At 36.4% G+C, this 17,063-nt stretch overlaps 1 protein-coding gene across 12 annotated transcripts in view; it reads left to right on the top strand.

The window, feature by feature from the left end:
• The first annotated feature begins 177 nt into the window (after positions 1 to 177).
• The window catches only part of LOC106875088 (protein kinase C and casein kinase substrate in neurons protein 1), a 151,968-nt gene continuing 135,082 nt past the window's right edge, over positions 178 to 17,063 (top strand). For all 12 annotated transcript variants that reach the window (XM_089360365.1, XM_089360363.1, XM_089360361.1 and 9 more), the window contains exon 1: positions 178 to 254. The gene's annotated coding sequence lies outside the window, so the exon portion shown is untranslated. The remainder of the gene's footprint in view (positions 255 to 17,063) is intronic.

The raw sequence follows: 17,063 nt of genomic DNA, 5'->3' as shown, positions 1-17,063 counted from the left end.
TCTTTGTTTCATTTTTTTTGTCTTTTCTCTTTAAACTATTTATTCATTTACTTTTACTTTTGTTAATTCGTTTGTTTCTTATTTATTTATTTTCACTTATTGTTATTAGTGCCCGAAAGTTTCAACCAATCAGCAACCGCCTTTTATCGTCCACTCGACTCTCCACTTTCAAACCTCAACTTGCAGCCATTTTTCATACATGAGACTTTTCAATTTAGTTACCTAAAATCTCTCTGGACTGACTACTTTATTAGGTAAGTTATTTCAAACACCTTTGTCACTCTACAAAAAAAGCATATGCTTCACTTTTTCTCCCGCTATTGAACATAACTGTTGTTATGTCGCTAGATCTCTATAAGCAGTCCTAATAATTCGCGCTACTTACTTTTTTTCTCTCTCTACTTCTTCACTAACACACACACACACACATCTGTTATTAAAATATTTCTAATACATTTCTTTAAATTGCTTCGCTGTCATTAACATTCTGTATCATGCTATTTGACTTCTCGACTTTCTCGCTGCGCATATTGTATTATTTTGTTTGTTTTTCTGCTTCATAAAGACTATATTATTCATGTTAACTCCACATTTTTAAATGAAATGTTTATAAGTTCAAACTCACAATTGTTCACCCAACATCTCTCTGTCTCTCTGACTCTCTTTTTTCTTGTTATAAATCATTTGACATATAATACTGTATATATTAACAATATATAGTGCCAAATCATTCTCTAATAATTATTTTCCTCCTTAAATGTTATGTATATAAATCACTTAACTTTCACAAAACTTTGTCACGTTGTTTGCGGGTCACACCTCTTTCCTTAATACATCCCCCCCACAACTCCGATGTTCCTTCTCTTGGCCTTTTATTTATTCATTCCATTCTCTTAAAAATACAAACAATATGGATTTTTTTCTAAATTAGGATTCAAAATATTGGAAATTTCGTTACTTTTAAGAAAACAAAAAAACAAGTTGTCTTGTTGAAAATAATGTCTTTCTTTCAATCAACATTTACAAATCGTAAGGAATAGTCAGTCGTAGGTCAGCTCTGATCAAGCAGATCTATGTGCGATCGAAGGCGTTCTGGCCGTGACCATCTCGTCCTTATTTGTTACGTCGTGTTGTGAACTTTTTTAAAAGACTTCTGTGTAGTTTGAGGGAAATTGTTGTTTATTTCTCACTTCGAAAGACTGCGTAGAGGTTTTTCTCTCAGTGACATTTGATGGCTGTGCTCTTTTTCTTTTGTATTAAACCCCTTAGGGTGTTTGAATGTAATCTTTTGTCTGCTCGAAATGCTTCTTTAAAACTGTCCTTTTTTTCTATTTTTTTTGTGTTGGGGTGGGGTGAAAATGTTTTAAATTTGTGACAGTTTATAGTTATAGTTTGTTTAATTTAGCTTCTTTTCTTTAAAACATCTCTGCCCATCCAGCAACAGTTTTTTTTTTATAATACTTAGATATTGCATGAAGGAAAAATTAGATAAAACTAGACATATTTCATTTAAAACACGAATACTTTTACATTCCATGTATTCTAGATATTTTTGCGACTTATATAATTTGTTTCTGTGTCAAAATTGCATTGTAGAAACGGATGGAATCAATTTTCTTCCTGATCCCCCCACACTCTTCAATAAGTTAATTGCAAGAGGGATGTGGCGGCTGTTTTAAACAAAAAAGAAATCCACTTTTATTTTGTTCCTTTATTATGCATCTTAATTGGAAAATGCGTAATTGACATTTTCATTTCTGTTCCCCTACCTTTTCGATCTCCTTTCGAATTGGCAAAATTTAAATTTTTTAAATCGGATTGTAAAAGAAAAAAAAACAATCCCTATGTGTATACTTAATAGCTCTTGTTTAAGCCCCACCCTTTATAGTTCTGCTCTGATTAAGTACAAATGTGATCAGATATGTTCCGGTTATACCCATCTCGCCTTTTCGTGCAAGAACCACATTGCCCTATGTCTCATTTAGAAACATAAAAATAGAAATCTGTGTAGTGTATTTGAGGGGGGAAATTCGGCTGCTGCTTGTTACACGTTGTAAAATAAAACAAAAGCTTCCTCTTTTATCACCGGTTTATGCCGGGCGAAGAGGATGTGAATGTTTACAATACTTTGTAAAAGCTGTATATAACAGTTATTACGTCTTACAACGAAGTAATCGATTTCTACGAAGTTTCAATTTGATCCAATCGATAATTGCTATCTCATTGATGAACAGTGACTTCCGCTTAGTTTCTTGGAAATTACAATCTGTTCCAGAGAAGTCAGAACCCCCCCCCCTTTTATTTTTACTTTGTTCTGCATCGTTTTATTTTTCGATTATAGATCATTTAGGATCACATTATCCAATGTATCCTTGCTATCTTTTTTTTTTAACATGGTGTGAATTAACAGGGGTTAGGCTGTTATTTCTAGTAAGCTGTACGATTCCCTTAGAAAACCTCGTTTGTTTCATGTGTATAGTAGGGGGGGGGGCGATAACATACACCTGGAACAAATAAACCTCAATATATATATATATATATATATGCCCCCCCCCTGCCTTTCATATGAAATTATTTTCCTAACAGGAATTTCAGGTAACGATCACATAAGTAGAATTTAGACGCACTTTTTGTTGTTGTTGTTAAGGTGGCGGGTTGACAGAATCATTAGCACGCCGGAGAAAATGCTTAGTGACATTTCGTCCGTCTTTACATTTCTGAGTTCAATTTCCGCCGAGGTCGACTTTGCCTTTCATCCTTTCGGGGTCGTTAAATTAAGTAGCAGTTGCGTACTGGAATCGATGTAATCCACTTGTCCACTACCCCCAAATTCCCGACCTTGTACCTGCAGTAGAAAGGATTATTATTATTATTATTATTATTATTATTATTATTATTATTATTATTATTGTTGTTGTTGTTGTTGAGGCAGCAAGCTGGCGGAACCGTTAGCATGCCAGGCAAAACGCTTAACGGCATTTCGTTCGTCTTTACGTCCAGAGTTCAAATTCCACCGAAGTCGACTTTGCTTTTCATCCTTTCGGTAAAGTAAGTACCAGTCAAATACTGGGGAATCAATGAAATCGACCAGCCCCTCCTCCCCTCAAATCTCAGGTCTTATGCCTATAGTAGAAAGGATTATTATTATTATTATCATTTTTAATACACCTCACCAGTGTTATAAAGTGTTCCACGGAATGATGTATATTTTTATAGCATTCCATATGTATTAACATTCTTTTCTTTCAAGTCCAGCAAGATTATTTTTATTTGTCATATTCCATCAATTGCTGGAATGTCACCTTTGGGTCAGTTAGTTACCAGTAGCAACGCTCAGCCATTCAGACTTAGAAAACTAACGTCTCTTTATACTTGACTGCCCGCCACCCTACACCGCCTCTCCACTCTTCATACCTTCTACTACACAAGTGGAACGGACAGGGAAGTTTTTCGAGCCAAAATACCTCGCAGATATAAGGTTACCTTGTTTAGACGCCTGTCCTTAGCTTCATGCCCCTTCTGATTAACGAATATCTATCTGCGCGGCTTGGAAATCTTTTTATTTTTATCGTTGACTGATGGCAGGGCAACTGTTAGGAAATTAATGAGAGGGTTGTCCTGGAAGAAATTAACAGTTAGTTACACTTATTGTCTTGGTGGAGAAATTAATGAACCCTGTTTGATAAATCTTTTTGGCTTTCCCCTACTCCCACCAAAATTGGCATACGTTCACAGCACGTTTTGTATTGACTAAGCTTGAATGGTAAGAAATAAATAAATATAGCTATAGTACACTGTCATGCCATTGAGATTTCTTCCCTCTACCATTTATATATAAACTTCTTTTTCTTTCTTTCTCTTCAGTGTGCGCGTGTTTTATATACGTTGATAAATGACGGGAGAGGGGGAATCACTCTCAAGTATTTCGTGTAAAGATCAATAGAAGGCTACATTCATTTTTATTTCTATATTTTTTTCCTTTTCTAATGAATTACATTCCTAAGTCAGGACACACCTATAATACTATAACAGAAGCTTGTAACGAGTAAAAAAGGTGGGCAGTGAGTTAAGCAGACAAGCAATTTATAAAGAAAATCTGATAATATCCTCTGTAAAGATGTTTCTTTTTATGGTATAATTATTTAACCTTTTTTTCTTCTTTTTGTTTTTGAAACCTGTAAATACCATACAGTCAGTTGCTGGATATTACCAATGCATTATAATTGATGATGCTTGTCAATTATCGAATGAATTTATTGTCTGTGAGGAGACTAAAGTCAATAAAATATCATTATAAAAAATGACCAATCTTTTATTGAAATCTTCACAGCATCTAATTTTTTTTATTTTTTTACGTGGTATAGGTTAAGATATTATTAATTTGTATATTTAGTTGTGAGCTTTAAATTGAAACAGTCCTCTGTATGACTACGTCAATAGATCACGGATAAACCTCTCTCAAATCTACTCCACTGTCTTTAAAACAAACGCATTGGACTATACAAAATCGTCTCTAATTGAGGTTGACACTCGGAGTTTCTCTCTAAATACCCTAGTTTTAAAGACAATAGTGAAATCAGAGTAATTTAGACAACCTTAGTTTGTCTTGAGAGTACCTTTAGACGTCGCGCGCGCGCACACGCACACACACACATACACACACACACACAAAACATACAAACATGTATCTCTTTGGTTGGGTTCAGTCATTCGACTGCAGCCAGTCATTCGACTGCAGCCAGTCATTCGACTGCAGCCATGATGGAGTACTGCCTTGAAGGGTTTAGTCGAACAAATTGACCCCAAGATTTTTTTTTATTTTTAAAGTCTGTTATTTATTCTATCAACCACTTTCGCTGAACTGCTAAGTTACAGGGACATAAACAGACCGACACTGGTTAAGTGTTGGTGGGACAAACGCAAACGATTGGCTTCCACAGTTACTGTGGACCAGATTAACTTGAAAAGGCATTGGTCAACTGGGGCTGTAGCAGAAGACACTCTAGGTAAGACTGAACTTGAAACCTTGAGCTCACAAAGCAGGCTTCTTAACCACGCAACCATGTTTGCACTCAGACATTTTTTAAAAATCAAAAGTTTCTATACTCTTATCCTATAACACTGCGACAAAATGAATTGATGAAGTAAAGAGTCTGAGTTCAAATTCAGCTAAAGCCGGACACTTGAAGGCATTCAAAAGAAAATACCATTAAATTTTATTGCAAGCAGAAACATAAAAGACAAATTCCACTAAATTCATGCTGTTCATCATCATCATCATCATCATCGTCGTCGTTTAACGTCTGCTTTCCATGTTGGCATGGGTTGGACGATTTGACTGAGGACTGGTGAAACCAGATGGCTACACCAGGCTCCAATCTGATTTGGTAGAGTTTATTTAGGTATAGAAAGGCTAGAAACATATTGGAGTTTATTTGTATAACAAATTGATTAATGGAATTTATTGTTGTAGCTCCATTGTAGGTCTACTTGATAGAAGCTGACCAGGACATCTCAGCAACAATAAGGACTTGTAGCGACCAGGTGATGGTGACGAGGAACGACTCCTTTAGCACATCGCAAAGTCGATAGAAATAAAAAACACGAAAAGAGGTTAAATGTATATAAATGCCAAGAAGGAAAAGAGAGACACAACCGGTAGAAGGTTTTATTGATATGTCAACATGTATTTCTGTGTGTGTGAGTGCAACATAATAAACACAATAATAGACAGGCCGTCATGTAAACAAAGTGTATGTGTATACAAACGTGTGTATGTGTGTGCGAGAAATACAGAGTATAGAAAAGAGTCTATAAGGATGTTGAGAGAAATTCCGGACACAAGGATGGTAAATGCCAGTTCGTATGCAAGGTATACAGTGGTTGAGGTGCTGTAACAAGAAGTTGTGGCAGCAAGGCAGAGCCGAGAAGAGATACTGTTGCACAAGAAGTTGAGGCTTCAATGCTGTGGCTGGTTACTTGGTACAGGAGGTCTTGCAGGTTGTATCTGCTGTTAACCATGGTGAAGCAATTCACAAACAGTGCTGATTGAACCTGTGCGAGCGCTGTTGGTGGTGTGTACGTAGAGAAGTTGTAGTCAAGAAGATGATACTGGCGACGAAGATGGAGGTCCTGAATGCTGGACGAAGTGTTGACAAGTCTCCATGAGATGTATCATCATTGGAACTGGTTGTGTGCTCTGCGGTCAGCGGCTAGATTTCAGAAGGTCTAAAGCCGACTAACAACCAGGACAGTGTAAAGCTAGCTATTTATAATATACTATCGGCTCAAACGGGTTCAGAAAAACTGTCCCACGCAACCTTATCTGGAGGTTGCGATTGGTTGGGTTGCACCTTGGCACGAAATAAAACAAGAGACAAAAATGCACCAATACCAACCAATCAGAGTGGTGGACACAACAGGGTCCAAAAACGCGGCCGAAGGCTAGCTGTTAACCACTACGTCCACATTCATGTATATATATAACAGAGCAAGAGAAGAACGTTACACACTCATACACTGTTCATAATATGCAATTTTATGATTTGTAGTTATGGATCAGAAATAGAAGAATGTCATTGCTTGTTTCCATAACAGCTTCAGCCACAGTATTAAGCAGTGATACTGGCTTCTAGAACATTGACATTGTTGACATTTAAGTGAATTCTGAGTATCTTTTGGCTTATTTAATTCTTCCAGGTTTAATCTATTTGCTTTTAGACATGTTGGTTTATACCGTTAAGCATTAGTAAATATGTGTTTGTGGCAAGAGGAAATAATGTCACTTTGGTTGAGTGGACAGGATGTTAGATCTGGTTTTTATTTTCCACAACTAGTGTTGTATTGTGTCCTGAGGATAAACTCTTGTCTCGTTTAATTTAGCAGCTTGATAGGGACTACAAAACTGTAAAATACAAACAAACTAGTTTGACTGTTACGTAAATAATTAAGGTTTTGGATTGAACTTCTTTCAAAAGAACAAAGAAATGATGTGAAAGATCCTTTCTGCTACAAAAAATAACCCTAGAATTATTCCATTCCTTGTTGGCCATTATTTCTAACAATGTGTTAGGATATTGATTTACTACACATTTAACTGAAAATGTACGTCTCCTCTTCAGATTATTCTGTTAAATGTACTGCTAATTTATGCGCATAATTTTGAATTAACCATGCATTATCTTGTAGTTTTGAGATTTCAATGATGTGATTGCTTATTTTTAGAATAACATTGTAGGTTAAGTGTGAGAGGCCAGATCTGACCAGTTTGAACATATAACAGGTAGGGGCTGAATATTACTGGTTTAAATGCTAAGGGGATAATCTATTGGTGTTCACTAGTGTCTGTATTGTTAGGATACCAGTTTCTATGGGGGTAAGTAAACACATGTTGATAACACACTTGTTTTAATTTAACCAATATTCTTCCTATGGTACCAATCGATCCTGTAACTTATATAGTATTAATCTCTAATTAATGTAGTTAGTAAGTGGTGGTGGTGGTGGAGATTAGGGCTGCCAGATCAGTTTCTTAGAAAGCACAAAATTGTTTTTAAAATACGTCAATCATAAATTCTGATATACAGCAATTAATCGTATGTGGGCAATATAGAAATGTTGAACTTCCTCTGTTCTCAGCTTTGTTTCTGCTGATTCTGCTGTTTCCACAGCAGATATGGGTGAAGTAGGCTCAGTTAAAGTCTAATAGTTTATATTCCTTTACACTTATTACTGCTGTGTATCCCAAGTGTTTATAGCTCCAGTATGTGTTTATCATATTTGCTTGAACTATATCAGCAGTATTTCTAGGATGGTATTGTAAATGTGTTTTTGTATGGGGCTCAATGTGTATACAGCTACATGAAGACTACAATAGAACTGCCTCTTGCATATCCCATTGCTCTTTCAATTTTCAGTGTTTTTACTTCACTGTAGATTGTCTTTGTGCATCCATTGATGTGAAGTGTGCTATTTTGACTTCTTTGTAGTTTAATAGATTTGGAAATCCTGACAAGATGTGCCACAGTCCAAGATAGATCTTGATGTTCTTTTTGCACACCATTGCTGTTGAATCTTTTTATTGACCAAAAGTAGTACCTTTATTCTTTGTGTGTCCATACATCATTTTGCTTTCTTTACTGTCTTCTGCATGTGCTGTGAAAGTTGTGGAAGTATTGCATGTAACTTTTAGTATTTTTGTCATCTTGGTGTGCGCTTGTGTGTGTGTGATATATTGGTGACTGGGAAAGTTCATTGTATTTGATGTTACTGGTAAGAAGAGAAAGATGGTGCATTTAGTTGGAGCCAAGGCTTTTGTTTTTGGAGTGATTGATAATAACATTGGAATAATTATCTTGCTGTGTTTGGGGAATTACGGGAGGGCTGTGGCTGTGATGTAATCTGCACTTAAGACTGTGTGTGCATGCTTTTTGTGAATGTGTGTTAAGATCATGTTGGTATAAGTTATCCAGAGATGAAATAATGTCAATGATGATGGGGTTGATGTTCGGCTTGGTTAGTTGTTAGAGTTTCTATGAAAAAATAGAGTGGGGAGAATGCCAAAGAGATAATATTCTTAGAGAGATTAGGTGTTTTTAGTGCGACAGGTCTGAGAATTTAAAAGTACAATAAATGAGAAGGAAAGATAACTGAGTCTAGGTGAGGAAGGGTTATGCAGATAGTTCAAGAGAGCAGAGGCCATGTCAGTTGCAGTAAAAGTGACAGAGCTTAAGAAGAGTCTTTGCATGTATGGTTGAAAATTATGTTGTTCCATTTAGGAAATTACACATTCTTGAAGTGTCGTTGTTATAGACTTGGCAAACTGAGTGCCTGTTTGATATTGTTTGTATTGTTTTTTAAGGAGATGTTAAGTGTTTGTGTAGTAGTTTAGCCCCAGATTGGCTTTGGTCAAGCCATGACTGTCCAATTCTTTTTTAATAGATATGTTGGGCAACATTATCCAATGTGCCGTGCCCTTCCTCCAAAACTATGATTTAAAAGATTTGTCTGCTTTTTTTCTAGCTATGCCAAGGCTCCCTCATTGGCTTGTATTTTGTATTGTAGAGGACAGTGGAATCAAAATCTTACTTGATGATGGTTAGGAGAGCACTTAAGGGGTATTTTTTCCTTCTTGTTGTTGTAATCTATCTTTTGTATAAGGCTTTTAAATGGCGTAGTGGCCCTTATCCATGTTGTGAGTTGAAGAGAGGAACATGTGGGTTGCCAACAGTGAGTGTTCCAAAGATTAATGAATGTGTGCCAGGCAGACTGATGAACCTACATGTTGATACTTTAATTGCATTAAATTGCAATAACCGAACAGTTTATGTCAAGTATTTGAGTAGTTACAACTAAATATATGCTACTAGACATTAGCTTGGTGTTATATGATCTAGTTCACTAGTTAACTGCTGCAATCTGATGTTATATTTAATCAAATCATTTCTATTAAGCTAGCTTTCCTGCTGCAACATCATCATCATTGTCCTAGTTTTATGTTCACTTTGTTTGCTGGCATGGGTTTGAACATGTGATGGCCTACATCATCATCATCGTCGTTTAACATCCACTTTCCATGCTAGCATGGGTTGGACGATTTGACTGAGGACTGGTGAAACCAGATGGCTACACCAGGCTCCAATCTGATTTGGCAGAGTTTCTACAGCTGGATGCCCTTCCTAATGCCAACCACTCCGAGAGTGTAGTGGGCGATTTTACATGCCACCGGCATGAAGGCCAGTCAGGCGGTACTGGCAATGGCCACGCTCGAAATGGTGTATTCTTATTTGTTGCCTTCCTTAATGTATCAGAAGACCACATCTTGTTCATATGTCCCAGTTTTCGCTTGCTTTCTGTGACTGGATGTCCTTCCTTACACCAACTACTTATTACATTCTAATTATTATATTCCATTTATTCTTTATGTAAACCTATGTGTAGACAGACAGACAGACATGTTAAATTTACCCGCTTCTCCTTACATTGACTACATGAAGAACATCTTTAATCAATATTCAACTCCCGCCGAAGTGTCACTAGAGGTACCTGCATGACTTGACCAATCCCAGAGAAGCAAACTAATCTGTTTATATAAACATCAAATCTAGAAGCTCCAGAAGGACTATACTAAATTAACCAATCATTTTGACATCAACCTGCTTGAGTCTGCCCTTCAGTTCCTAATACAAAACCTCTTGCTTTATTGTGCTTATATTCAAATACTTCCATCAAAATTTTGTCCGATTATTTTATTTTCTAAACATTAGTTAAATATGGAAGTTAGTGTTTATATAATCTTTCCAGACGCCATGATTTTCAAAATTGTTTTTGTAGTTGTTTAGTTCTAACTCATACATGGTCAAGTAGATGTATGACAAACGGCAACCTAACTGTAATCACCTTGACCTTTCGGAAATATCGAGATCTAGAACTACAGTATCCAGTATATTCTTTTCTTAATCAACACAAAATGGTGTGACTTGAGGGAAATTCAGCTGCTGTTTCTGGCAAATCAAGAGACCATATAAAAGCTATCTCATTGGTATCTCTGAGTAATTAACATCAGTGATTTATATTTTGGAATATGCTAATTCTTCACTCCTATTTGTATATGGTATTTTTTTTGTACATCTATTCAGTTATTCTTTCACCACTTCTTCAGCAAGCATGAAGTGTGTGCTTCACCGAAGAGGTCTAATTAGACTGAAACATGTTCAGAACAGTCTCCTTTACATATCAAAATCAGTAAAATATCAATCATTGTGTTAATGTTGTCTTTTCCTTCCTTGCATTATTATTTTTAATTAAATATTTTAAAGCTAACTTCACTTTTGTTTTTGTTGACATTACTATAAGAGAGAAAAGACGAAGACTGATAGGATTTGAACATGGGTGATGGGAGCTTCTTACTTACATTGACACAATGACTCAGCTTAAGAAGGGTGATATGGACTGAATTGTCCTCAGCTAAAGTCATTTCGGTCAGGCTTAGAATTCAGAACAAAAAGGATTTCAACTTGATATAGCAGGGTTTTTTATATGACTCTCTGCTGTTTGTTAATACATCACCACTGTAATAGTAATAATAATGGCCTCGAATTTTGGCTGGCACAAAGCCAGCAATTTGTAGGGGAGAGTGCCACTGGACTGACTCCTGTGCAGGTGGCACGTAAAATACACCATTTCGAACGTGGCCGTTGCCAGTACCGCCTGACTGGCCTTCGTGCCGGTGGCACGTAAAAGCACTCTCGGAGTGGTTGGCGTTAGGAAGAGCATCCAGCTGTAGAAACTGCCAGATCAGATTGGAGCCTGGTGCAGCCATTTGGTTTGCCTGTCCTCAGTCAAATCATCCAACCCATTCTAGCATGGAAAGCAGACGTTAAACGATGATGATGATGATGATGATGGAGTAAGTCGATTACGTCGACATCCCCACCCCACCCTCCAGTGCTCAGCTGTTACTTCATTGTCTGCAAAGTCAACGTCAGCAGAATTTGAACTCAAAGCATAATGAACCAGACGAAATTCTGCCAAGCATTTTGTTTGATGTTCTAGCATTTCTGCCTTTTTAATAATAATGTTCTTGCTGGGAGGCACAAGACCAGCAATTTTGAGGGCAGAGAGGGAGTAGTCAATATCATTGACCCTAATACTTTGCCTTTTCTCCTTCAAGAGTCAAGTACCAGCAAAGTTAACCTTAACAGGATTTGAACTTGAAATGTAAAGAACTGGAACCAATGCAGTAAAACGTTTTTTTCCCATGCTCTAATTATTCTGCCAGCTCATCATCTTAGAGTTGTTTCTATTCTAGGCTCAAGGCCAATGATTTTGGGGGTGGGTGTATTTGATTATATTCGTCATCATCATTTAACATGTTTCTATTCTGACGTAAGTTGGATTGCTTGACAGGAGCTGGCAAGGCCAAGGGGCCGCACTGGATTCCATAATCTGTTTTGGCTCGGTTTCTACAACTAGATGACCTTCCTAGTACCAGCCACTTTACAGAGTGTACTGGGTGCTTTTTACATGGCACCTTGGTTTTTGGATATCAATTCTGTTGTGGTGGGCAGGTCTTCTTGAGTACAGCGATGCACCTCATATCTCAGTCTGCAGTCATCTCCTTCATAAGCCTCAGTGTTTTGAGATTGGCCTTCAATACTTCATCCCATGTCTTCCTGGATCTTCCTCTTCCATAACTTCCCTCCATTTTAAGTGATTGACACTCCTTTATGCATTAACTCAAGTATCTGAATGGTACTTCTTTTTAATGACCTCATAGAAATGAAAGCAGTTCTGCCCTCAACAGGATTTGGATTCAGAATTTAAGGAGAGCCAGAACAAATACCAAAAGGCACTTTGTCAAACACTCCAATGATTCTGACACAAGGCCAAACATTTCTTGGAAGGAATCACACTCAATTGAATCAGTCCTAGTGTAATGATGTTATTTATCACCCTCAGAGTGAATGTAAAATCAGACTTCTTAGGATTTGACCTCTCAAAGGAACATAACTAAATACAAAAGGGTGGCTTGAAACCCACTCCGCCAATTCTGCTATCTATTGTGTTCACAGTATCATGGTATTAACCAGACTATTGGATATTGTTTACATCACTGGTCACAATGCACTTTGTATGGTTTTAACCTTTGAATGATACCACCCTGCTGGCTGGGTGAGCAAGCCAACATCCCCCTGTTTGGAAGACTAATCTGTTATAAAGTTATCCATTTTGATAGTAACCTGCCCAAGACTGTCTCTAGTTCTGTGATAGAAACTTGTTTTAAAGTGATCTAAATTAAAACCTTTCATTTAAATTTCATGTGAATTTATGTTCCAAACAACCAACTAAATTCTTTGTTATTTTCAAAATCAATTGAAACAAAGATTCTATGTTTCAACAGAAATATGGTAACAAAAGAGCTTGAAGGGGAAGGAATTTTGTAACTGATAAATCCTTACAAATAATCAAGAACTTTAATGATGCAACTTTCAGGAACCATCACTTTGTTATCCACAATGAGGGCTGAGTGTGGTATGGTGCTTCTGTCTTGCAGTGCAGAGCAGTGTGGCATGTGAACAAAACATTGGACTGACTCCTGTGCAGGTGGCATTTAATAAACACCATTTGAGTGTGGCCGTTGCCAGTACCGCCTGACTGGCCCTCATGCCGATTGCACATAAAAAGCACCTAGTACACTCTCGGAGTGGTTGGCGTCAGGAAGGGCATCCAGCTGTAGAAACTCTGCCAGATCAGATTGGAGTCTGGTGTAGCCATGTGGTTCACCAGTCCCCAGTCAAATCATCCAACCCATGCTAGCTTGGAAAGCGGACGTTAAATGATGATGATGATGAACACATTCTTGGTCTCTAAGTTTAGTTAATTTAGTTGTACTATTTAGCTACATTCATCTACCTGTTACAGATCATACTTGAAAAATATTTCCTTTTTTATTTTAATAATTGCTATGAAAGTAAGATCTTGTAACTTACCTGAAGAGCATTTGTCATTTCAGTCAATAAATAGGAAGGAAAGTAATTAATTATCTTAAGAGTGCAAAATTTGGAAAAGCTTTATTCAATATTTTGGCTCAAACAAACCCTGATCATGAATCAAAACATTTTAGCAAGCAGTAAAACACAAATGCTTCCTAAGTTGTTAAATCTTGTGCAGCATTGTAAATATGCATGACCAGCTATATTCATATGATTGACAGTCAAGTAACTCATCGAGATTAGTGACTTGAAATACTTTCTTTACTAAGCAAGCTACTATTTTATTTCTATTGAAGCTATTGATAGAAACTATAAATTATGCGTTTTGGCAACACTTGAGGTTGTTGCATTCATATGCTCTTCTCTAATACAATTAGATTTTGTGTGTCGAACGCCTCTCTGTTGCAGTTAGGTTCTGCTTTAACTAACAGAGGCCCCTGTTGTCTTTATATTTGACAATTAGGTTCTGTAGATCCAGGATTATGTTACTGAGCAAAGCAACTGGCAAGTTTCAGGACATGAAAAATGATTATGCGAGAAAGCAAGCTTTGAGCATCCCATCTCCTATAAGAAAAAGCTTATTTGGAAAACTTTGAGTAATGGTAATGATTGTTTTTGTTGAAAATGTGTTCGTTTATTTTAGAGATGAGATAATTTGCTAGTGTTACAATGAGCAATAAAAAAAAAAAATCCCCCCTCCCCAAAATCTGGCTTTTGTTAGGAAATAATATAAAATATTAATGGTATTTTTCATCAGCTGAATCAAATATTTGCTAGTTAGAAAAATTAGCTCTTTGTTTCAGAAGTGAAGCTGTAGTTATGTTTATATGTGTGTATATAATTTCCAACTGTGTTTCTAATATAGGAGTAGAATCACATGGACACTCATTTTGGGGGATCTTCATATAATAATGTAATGAAGGCTGAGGTGGGGGTACAGGAATGAAGTATGCCAGTGATATCTTATCACAACTGTGCATCCAGTTCATGTGTTAGATTTGAGAGAGAGGGTGAGCCAAATCAGTTCTTTATTGCAGTAATTATGTAATTATATACTGCTTATATATATATATATATATATATATATATATATATATATGTATGTATTGGTATACATATTTGTATGTGTGTATTTATAAATATTCATTCCATTTTCTGTTCCAAATTATTCTAATTTAGATATATCATTGGCAGAAGAAAAAAAAGAAGTGTTGGCTGTCCTTACTTTCTCTTTATTTAGCAATGTTGTTTGTAGTTGAACTTAAAGAATCTTGATAAATTAAGTTCTCATTAACTGACTGCAAAATTGGGCTGACCTTTCTTGGTGAAAGCCCTGGTATTTTAATAAACCCTCCTGAATAAAATCAGTCGCAGTTTACAGCCTGAAGCTTCTCCAGCAGATCTTTCAGGTTCCTACACCAAATTTCAGTTTTAGGCTGAAGTTCACAAAAGACACTGTTAAATAACAAGGTGCAAAGTTTTTCGAAATAAAATTTCCAATTATAAACTATTCACCAATGAAATACGTTACTTCTTCATTTCGGTGACTCAAAACTGAAATGTTACAGAGTGGAGGCTGCTTTCATTGCGTAACAAGCGATGAAAAGAAAAAGGAAAGCATGGAGAACAGCTGTTATTGCTGTGTAGGTTCGTCAGCATCATCTGTATTCCATGCTGGCATGGGTTTGAGTGGTTCGACAGGATCTGACCCATCAGAGGAGTGTGTTGAGCTCCAGTGTCTGTTTTATCATGGGGTTTTTGTGGCTGGATGCTCTTCCTAACAGCAACCACTTCACAAATGTACTTGGTATTTTCTTCTATCACTGGCACTGGTGAGGTCACCAGGTAAGTTGTCTTTTGGAACACTGTAGTACAGCTGAAAAGTTTGTTTCTATTAAATGACATTCAATCTATAGCTATCTTGTCATTTTTTTTTAATAGAATGGTAGGTTGTGACTTGAAGGAGATTTGGCTGTTGTATCTAGCATGTTTAGTGACCCATAAGAGACGTGTTCATTACTTCAATTGAAAGCTTTATCTCCATGTGGTGCATTCTGTGCAGTTCAGCCTGATGGACTAAATTTATTCCCTTCTTCATGTTAGAAAGATTTACTGTGTTCTCGTGTAACTCATGAACAGTACCCTTTTGTTTGGTATTTACTGTTGGGTAGATTCAGTTATTTATAAAGGTCTTTGCTAACACTGTTGGTAGTATACAAACTGTTGACCTTCAGTTCATGAGCTATTCCGTTTACATGGTCAGCTATTACTTTCTGTTCGGCTATATACAGTATCAATGAATTCCTTGGTGTCATAACAGTATGTACATTATTGATAACACATTTGTGAAGACACAGATGTAGTACAACATTCATTTAGTCTTGGAAAATAATTTCTCTTTAGTCATGCTCCAGATAATGTCGACCAACAGACACCAGTGTTTCAGTATAATTTTTGCCTTCTCAGTGCCAAACACAACCCCAGTCATCTGAAGCTGGTTAGAAACTTCTGTGCCTGTATGAAGATTGCAAACAAAACATTTGCTGATGTGTGCAGAAGTGTGCCAGGCTGAAACTCATTTATTATATACACTTGAAACTGCAGAGATCAAAATAATGATGTGTACATCATTTATGTACACTTTATTTTGATCTCAGCTATCAAATACTGATTTAGTATTAATTTCTCTCCCACAAATATTTTTTTGTATCAGTTTACTACTTATTTAGTCCTGAATCAAGCTGACTTAGTATCAAAAACAGTCTAGCCTTGGCCATCCCTTTTTTTTTATTGTCTGGGATTATATTATCTAATATGTTTTCTCTTTTAAGACGAAACGATGTGATTTGAGGAAGATTTAGCTGCTATTTCTCACTGGTCAAGTAACAATATAGTCTTCTTTAAAAGTATTGTAGTGATAGTATACATCCCACTGCTGCTGTTGGATAGCCTTGGTCCCAGTTTCAACTGAAAGATAATAAATCCAACCACTGAGACTTTTAGCATTTCCAGTGCTTTTGTCAATGAGTTGTACCTTTCTGTTATTTAATTTACTGGTGTCACTCAGTTTTTATACCCATTCCTTTATAGTAAACTAGTTTACTATAAGGTCAGCAAGTATTGGCAAAGAAGACTGCATGTCTGCTGATGAAAAGTAAGAAGACAGAAATAAGGGAAGTTATCTACCTTCTCTGCTCAAAAGTATGTTATCTAACATATAATATGCTTCCGTAATCCCATTGTGTTTTATCTACTGTTGAAAAACATTTTAAATGCTCAAACCCACTAAGATGCAACCTGCTACCATTCCCATAAATAATATACAGGGTGTTCAAAAAGTCTCTCCACCGTAAGAATTTTATTGCAAAAGAATATATTGGAATTTACAAGACTTTAAAAATTCACTGTGGAGAGATTTTTTGAACACTTCTGTATATTGAGAAAGAGGGAACAAACTTATATATCATAGATTCTTTGATTCATGTTTGTAATTTTTGAAATGAAAACAATAAGAAAATATTGTGAATCCTGTCAGATATTGGTGGCTTTATTTATATAACTCAGATTAAT

This window comes from Octopus bimaculoides, chromosome 11, assembly GCF_046866305.1.
Source record: "Octopus bimaculoides isolate indiv1 chromosome 11, ASM4686630v1, whole genome shotgun sequence".
Classification (NCBI taxonomy): Eukaryota; Metazoa; Mollusca; class Cephalopoda; order Octopoda; family Octopodidae; genus Octopus; species Octopus bimaculoides.
This window is presented reverse-complemented; position numbering and strand designations above follow the sequence as displayed.